General features: G+C 43.7%; 1 pseudogene; it reads right to left on the reverse strand.

Annotated features, from left to right (window-relative positions):
* Positions 1–6035: 6035 nt before the first annotated feature.
* On the reverse strand, positions 6036–7775 carry LOC139019621 (lysine--tRNA ligase-like; annotated as a pseudogene).
* Between the last annotated feature and the right edge of the window lie 296 nt (positions 7776–8071).

An 8071-nucleotide genomic window follows, 5' to 3' on the forward strand; every position in this document is an offset into this window, starting at 1 on the left:
TATGGCTGCTAAACTCTCCCTAGTGAAACTGGCCTCCTTCCTGTTCCTCAGCTTCCCCAAGTTTAGACCTTAGGGCCTTTGCACTTACGGTTTTCTCTATCTGGAATTGTTTTTTCCAGATTTCCATAAAATTTGCTCTTTCACTACCTTTGCTCAAATGTGACCATCAGACTTATCTGATGGCTTTTTCTGAGCACCTAATATTTAGAACAGAACCACATCCCCCCCTGCATGAACACACATACACACATGTTCCAGAGGCTCCTTGTTCTGTTTTATTTCCTCCACAGCACTTACCGTCACTTGCATATCTTATATTCATTGTTTGCCTCACATCTGCTCATCCCACTAGAATGTACATTTCAGGGGGTAGGGCCTTTCTGCGTTTTGGTCACTGCTCTGTCCCTGGAACAGAGCCTGGCATGGAGAAACCCCCACTCACTGGACGCATTTGAGACTCAGCTCCTGCCTAGCCAAGACCTCCTGTTCTGTAAAGATAAGATTCCACATCAGTCACTTACACTTTAGCCAGGTTTGCTTTTTGCCTGTAACATCTAAACCAGTGACCCAATAAAACTTACCTCCTCTAGTACCAACAGTAACTGGACAGAGTGGTAAAAAAAAAAAAAAAAAGGAGGGGTTGGAGTTGAGGATTTGGGTCTGAACTGTGACACAGCTAGTGAGGTGCTTTTAGGCAAGTTACTTAACTTCTCCAAGCTTCACTTTCCCCATTTGTAAAATGAGGAAGTAATTTACCTTGGCTTGAATTGCCTCCCTCAAGAAGCTATTGCGTATTTATTACCATTGATATAAAGTGCTTGATCACTCATAAGGCAATGTGTTAAGAGGTATTAAACACTGAAGAGAGTTAGGGATTTGAGTTCTTGTCCCGGTTGTCTTACTGACTAGTTAAGTGACCTTGGGCAGGTTGCCATTTCTCTGGGCCTCAGTGTGTGTGTGTGTGTGTGTGTGTGTGTGTGTGTGTGTGTGTGTGTAATAGGGAAGAAAAAAATCGCATGAAGTGCCGAATGCAGACGCTCAGGGAGAGAACCACCTCAGCTTAAGAACACACCTTATATGGGTATGTTTGGTTGTGAAAATGAGGCCCACTGGGCACAGCTTCACTGGACTATGAGTGAAACAAAAGGAATTATGTTTCTCTCCATTATAGAAAAAAGATATTAGTGAGGTGACCGAGGCAGAGAGAAGTGCTGGAAGAGGAGCAGTGAACCAGAGGAGGCAGGGGTGGGAGAGAGGGCCCACAGAATGGCTAGGGGCTGGGACCCAACTGGATAAATGGCCTCTGAGAAGCTGTGAGTGATGGGAAAGGCCAGAGGATTCTTAGGACAGACACAACTAAGGTCCAGTGAGGAGATGTTCTCCAGAAGGACCCGGATGCAGGTCCACTGCTCTTACAGACACATTTGGTCTGGGCACTCTCCTCTCAACACATGGACAGTCTCCCTTTTCCTGGGCCAGCTCTCTGCTAGCTCCTTCTTTCCTTAGCGTTCCCATGGTTGTGCTTGGGACACCAAGGCCCTGGCCCTCTGGTTAGAACTGTCCTTTTTAAGAATACTGCCTTTCAGGAGTAATGAGCAATGGCAGTGCTCCTATTCAGGTCTCCTAAGATTTTTGTTTTTTTCCCTTGACCATTTCTGTGCACACTTCCTCACTCCTCTGTTGTGCATTTGATTCTGATTGACAGCATTTAGGGCTTTTTGGAAATTTGCTTTTAGTCCTATCAGAGCCTGTGCAGAGAGCTCTTAGTCAAAGGGCATGGGATTTTATTCTCCACAGCCCTGCCCATGGCCCGGCGCGCTTGCCTCAGTTGGTCCTACACAGAAGTGCACCTTACACCGTGCCTGAGACTGCAGCCTTGCTTGGCTTCCTCCCGTTTCCTCTCTGCTTCCCCCACCCTCTTTCCAGTCTCCTCTAGAAGTAAATCACTTTTTTAATAAACCACTTGCTCACAATCTCAAACCCTCATCTCAGGGAGCTCAACCTAAAAATACTCCCAATCTCCAAAAGCTTAGGTTCCTTTAAGAATCAGATGAAAGTTCTGGGCACCTTTGCTAAAAGAAATTACATGTACATCCCCATGTAATTGGCTCGCCTCTGCTCCATGATCTTGGAAGTGTAAGAAATAACCTCATCCATAATTTCCCCAAATGAATCTGACTCAGCCTTCTACCCACCAGGTAGTTGAGAAACCCAAGTTCAGTTATTTGTGACAGCCTTTCTCAGTCTTTCTCACTATTCACTTGAGATGGTACAGGAAACCTGGACCGGAAGTGTCGGGGAGAGCACAGGAGTTCAGTCCAATACACTCGGGTTCGTGTCCTGCTCTCAGGGGTGCGGGAGATGATACGTGGCTAAGCTCCGGGATCTGTGCTGAGCTCCCCACTGCTGGCTGGTGTTCAAACGCTCTCAGTGTGCAGGAAACACACCCAGCCATTCTCATGTGAGTCCCAGAAGAATTTATATGGACGGCACCTCTTCCCTCATTCCCTACCCCCAGTTCTATTCTCACCACCCCCCCCTTTTCCTCTTGTCTTCACTTCCTTCCCCCTTCCAGGGTAACTCCTATCTCTGTCCTCTGCTCTCAACAAAGAAGTGGATGGAGGTGAGGTTCAGGGCAGAACCAGGTCCAGGAGCACTGAAAAGAGAAACTTGTCTATCTCTGTAGCAGGGGGAAGGGAGGAATTGCCCTTTTATTCATTTCCTACAAACAAAAACTGATTAAGGGAGGCATTAATTACCCAGTAAAATATCCCTGCTTAGATACAATATTGGATACAACTTTAGGAAGTTCCTAGTTCCCAGGACTCTCGGTTACCAACTCCTGACCTGGAGGAAGTATGAAAGCCAGTTATCACACAGGCTATCTCTACCAGCCAGTGATGAGGACACTTGACTCTTGAATGTAAAGGTCTCTCCTTAATTTAGAATCTCTATCTTATGCCTCTGGCTTCTCACTCATTAATAACAAAACTGCTTCAGTTGAAAGATAAAGTGAGGCAAGAATGCCAGGAAACAGAACCTTTGTTTTTACCACAGTGCCCAATTAATAAGCAAGCGCTGGGACTTTAAAAGCAGGGCGCAGGATCGGGATTGGAGAGGTTTGAGAGACAATGCTCCCTCAAATCCCTGGGTTTAGGGCCAGGATTGGGATGTTGGTGCCATTTTTTTACCATTGTCGACATCATTTCGCTATGATGGCAATACTTGTTGAATCTGTGTCAAAAGCAATCTCATTTGGTGTTTTGGCTCATGAGATGGTGACAGGTCTTGGGCAAAATACTTTGGCCAGGTGATGGCAAAGGTAAATATTCCCAGTGGTCAGATAGAGGTACAGGGACTGTGGGAGGCAGTTAGACAGACATGAGCAGAGGAAGGACAATGGGCCAGGTACAGAAGGTCACCAGAGTGGAAAGCGGGCAACCCCCACAGCCACCCCCACCCTCCCCAGCGAAGGACAAATATAGGGTGGGACCCCAGGGTGACCTTTCCTCTCCTAGCATATTGCTGGTCCTGTGGTTTGGACCCTCTGATGGTTCCTCCCTAGAAATAACATCTAGGCCTCAGTTGTATTTCAGCTCCAGGCCCAGAAAATCTCAGGACCAGTTGCGTTGAATAATGATCCCTTCCCTGGCACTGACCAATCAATCACTGAAGACCACAACCCTGAAAGGACTCACCTGGAAAGCTGCTGAGTAGTCTATTGAGATCTTCCCTTGGGACCTCCCCTAAAATCTCCACCCTAAAAACCCTTAGGATGGAGGACCCATGTGCCCTCCCTCCTGGGAACTGGCCCTTGCCATTTCCTTCCCCTTACAGCCCCCACCAGGCGAGTCACCTTTACCTTCCTCGCTCCCAAGTTCCTAGGGCCCTTCTATAACTTGTTTCCTAAGCCCATTTATTCTACAAATTACTTCTTCTACCTCTATAATTTAAAAATAAATCTTTTAAAATATGTTTTTATGATTTTTAGATAGAGAAGAAAAGAGTGGGAGAGAGAGACACATCAGTCAGCTGCCTCATGTATGCCCCCTACTGAGGATCAAGCCAGCAACCCAGGCATGTGCCCTGACCAGGAATCAAACCCAGGACCTCTTGGTCCATGGGACAATGCTCAGTCACTGAGCCACACCAGTCATGGCTCAAATTACCTCTGTAATTTTATAAATAAATGTCCTCTTATAGTTTGAGTCTTGGCTCAGAATTCTTTCTTAGCCAGAACTCGAGTACTGAGGTTGCTGAATCCAGGTCCAGTCTGACCCCACTGTCTAACAGCCAGTGTTGTTCCTGCTGCCTACAATAGGACTCTCACCTTCTTATGGATAGTGAACATGCATCTTTCATCTTTATGTACCTAGCAAACAGCACAATGGCTGGCACTTACTTTACTAATAAATAAATGTTAAATTGATCTAACTCGTCTCATATAAACTCTGTTACAGTAGTTGGTTAGCATGAAGCGTTGGTTATATTGATCAAATTTATAAATATCTCCCCTTGGAAAAGGGGTATGTCTTTACATTTGCACTTGATATGTACTATGCCATCTGGAGAGCAACAAAGAAGGTCAGATCTGCTTAAATATTCAAATTAAAATTTGAGTCCCACCCTAGCTGATCCCACCCTAGCTGGTTTGGCTCAGTGGATAGAGTGTCAGCCTGTGGACTAAAGGGTCTCAGGTTCGATTCCTGGTCAGGGCACATGCCCAGGTTGTGGGCTTGATCCCCAGTAGGGGGTGTGCAGGAAGCAGCCAATCAATGATTCTCTCTTATCATTGATGTTTATCTCGATCTCTCCCTTTCTCTCAGAAATCAATAAAAATATATTTTTTAAAAAATGACTCTAAGCCCTAACCGGTTTGGCTCAGTGGATAGAGCTTCGGGCTGCGGACTGAAGGGTCCCAGGTTCGATTCCGGCCAAGGGCATGTACCTTGGTTGCTGGCATATCCCCAGTAGGGGGTGTGCAGGAGGCAGCTGATCGATGTTTCTCTCTCATCGATGTTTCTAACTCTCTATCCCTCTCCCTTCCTCTCTGTAAAAAATCAATAAAATATATATTTTAAAAATGACTCTAAGTCCCTATTACATTATTATACATTACTCCTACCTCTTCTATCCAGAAGGTTACTCTTGTTCTTGACTCCTTCCTAGAATAAGAACTCAGATGCAGCCCCTTGGAGCTGAAGTATGTTATAACCACTGCTTCATATTTACAACTAAAACTCAACCTTGGCATTAGAGGAGGAAAGGAAGTATATCTATATTTGGGAGTATATAGTTATGATTTCTTTCATAGTGTAAAAATAACCCATACCAAGTAGGTGAATCAAGCTTGCACCCATTCTTTGTTGCCCTTCTTATTTTTGTGAGGCTGAGGTTTTATTGGAAGCCACTCTTCAAGTGAAAGCAGAATCACCTACAAGACGGCTTTCATTCATTTGCTCACCAGAAAGGAAAAATGATATATTAATATTCCATGTATAAAATCATAACAGTGATTGCTACAAAGAAAAGTCTTGTTGGTCTTGGCATCATGTTAATAATTATGGGATATTCTTATTTGTACTAAAGTCTGTTTTTAAAATCTGATTACAGCTTTAATGAAAGAAATTTGCCACTCATGCTCTTCATATATCTGGGGCATGTAAGAAAGTGGTCACAATATGGTCAACTTGTCTGCCATCAATGGAGGTACAGCCAAAGGTCAATGCCGGAGTTCCTTCACTGGAATAAGTTCTGCATAAATCATGATGTGGTACAAAGCATCGCCATTTAATTGTGATGTAACTTCCACTGAAACAGACACAGTGGTGAAATGTTGCTTTTATTTTTTAGAGAAAAACAGATTATTTAGTAACAAGGAATTTAAAAAAGGAATTCTTAATTCCTTTTCTCTCTTCTGGTGACTGAACTGTGATAGTCAAATGGATAGCAACATACAAGAATTCCCTTGTAGCCCTTGATCTTTTGCAGAAATGCTAAGATGCCTGAGCTATGTGGCTTGTAATTATTATTTTCTAGACAGAAGTGCCAGCTGTTGTGCTTTCCAGTGTATCGGTGGTTGCTACATTTTCCTTCTTGTCTTTGGGTTTTATGACAGGAAACAGAAGTACTTCTTTGATGTTATCGGTGTCTGTGAGAAACATAATGGCTTGGTGGATGCCCATGCCCCAGCCAGCTGGGGGGCACGGAAGGGGGGGCCGGGCAGTCCATAGTTCATGGCAGTGCAGAAGTCTTCATCTATGAACATGACCTCATCATCTCCAGCCGTCTTGGCCTTGGCCTGCTCTTCAAAAAGCTGCCACTGCCTCATGGAGTCAGTCACTCAGCTGGGTGTAGACATTACATATTTCCTTCTTCATGACAAACAGCTCAAAGCCTCAGTCAGACCCTCTAGAGCCCAAGGGCTCATTCTCTGCAAGTGGTCACAGTTGAATGTAGGATTGATGCATGTCATTTACAGGAAGTCCCCAACAAGTTCATCAAGGAGCCTGGCTGTAGTCCAAGGTGTAAGCATTTAACAGCTTTTGTCACCTATGTATCAGGAAGAATTTTCTTCTATTTTGAAGAGGTTAGTTCTATTTTGAAGAGGATGGTAGGTAACCTTGTAACTGCCCGTAATGTTCTTCACCATCCCTGAGATCATCTCCATGATTTCCAGGATATCTCGATAGTCTGTGTAAGCCATGTAGAACTCACAGGTGGCGAACTCATGATTATGAGTCAAATTGATTCCTTCATTCTGGAAGTGGTGTCCAAATTTGTGAACTTGTCCATGCCATCAACCACCAGCATCTTATGGTAGAGCTCTGGAGCAATTCTCACGTATACTAATTTATGTCCTATTCATTGTGGTAGGTGATTAAAGGTTTGGCTACAGCTTCCCCTGGGATGAAAGAAATGCATATGTTTTTCACCCATAATCTATTGGCCAGAACTCAGTCACATGCTCCTAATTTATTTGCAAAGGCAGCTGGAATATGTGGTATTCCTCTGTTCCCAGGAGGAAGAAATGGAATGGATGAGCATCTGGCCGATTTCTGCCAAATCTCATATTCATTTTAGGTCTTTTCTTTCTCTTGTCTTTAAATCTGTTTTGAAACACTTTAGTCCCTGGGATTTCTGGGGACAAGAACGTTCACCAGTTATACAAATATAAAGTAAAATTATTATATTAATATAATTTTTCATGAAAAAATGCTGAATGTTGAGGTACTTTTAAATCATGTTTCTGTAAATAATGACATTTTTATACACTCAAAATAAGTATATCCATTAATAGAATCATTCAGTGAGGTGACTGTATCCTCCTCACCCAGAGCAGCTCTGATTTTAATTGTTTATGTATTGGGGTTCCAAGTAAGATTTTTTCCATATGAGAATTTCCCTTCTGGAAAAAAGATTTGAGAGGTACTGAATCTGGACAGGCTGCTCCCTGGACTCTGGTCACATAAGGATCAGAATCTTTCTCCATTCAGATCCAGGAGCCAAAAAAGGATCTTTTCACAAATGCAAAGAAGGGGGGATCAGAGACCTGTCAGACAGAAGAGACAGTTTTCAAAACATTCATATTCTTCCTGCTTTTGAGTTCTGAGTCAGCAAAGTGCGAGCTTCAGCAGCTCTGAAACACTGTCCTCCATGGAGTTTTGGAAAACGAATCACCTTCCATTCGTGGACACTTGCATTTCCACACTTGCATTTTACGAAGCTTCACACCCAGACCTTTTGGCTTCGAGGTTTGCTTCATTTAGACCCATACTGCAAAGGCCTGGACTCTGATCACAGCCAGGAATTTCTTCAGCTCCAGGGATTTGTTTGGTTTTGTGTCATTTTATTCCATTTTATCCCTTCCGTATGATTCAGATGTTTCAATACCAACTCATGGTTGTTTTAAGAAGAAGAAATAAAAAAGCAGCAAAACAGCACCTCTCTTTAAAACAGGAAAACATGCTGGTTTGAATTTCCGGTCAGATTTTGGGCAGGTTAGCTGGCAGTTGGTGATTTGGACACATTTCAGGATTCAGACTAAATTTCACAGAGCTTTATTGCCTCC

This window comes from Myotis yumanensis, unplaced genomic scaffold (assembly GCF_028538775.1).
Source record: "Myotis yumanensis isolate MYYU_CA2020_CCGP unplaced genomic scaffold, mMyoYum1.0.hap1 SCAF_11, whole genome shotgun sequence".
Classification (NCBI taxonomy): domain Eukaryota; kingdom Metazoa; phylum Chordata; class Mammalia; order Chiroptera; family Vespertilionidae; genus Myotis; species Myotis yumanensis.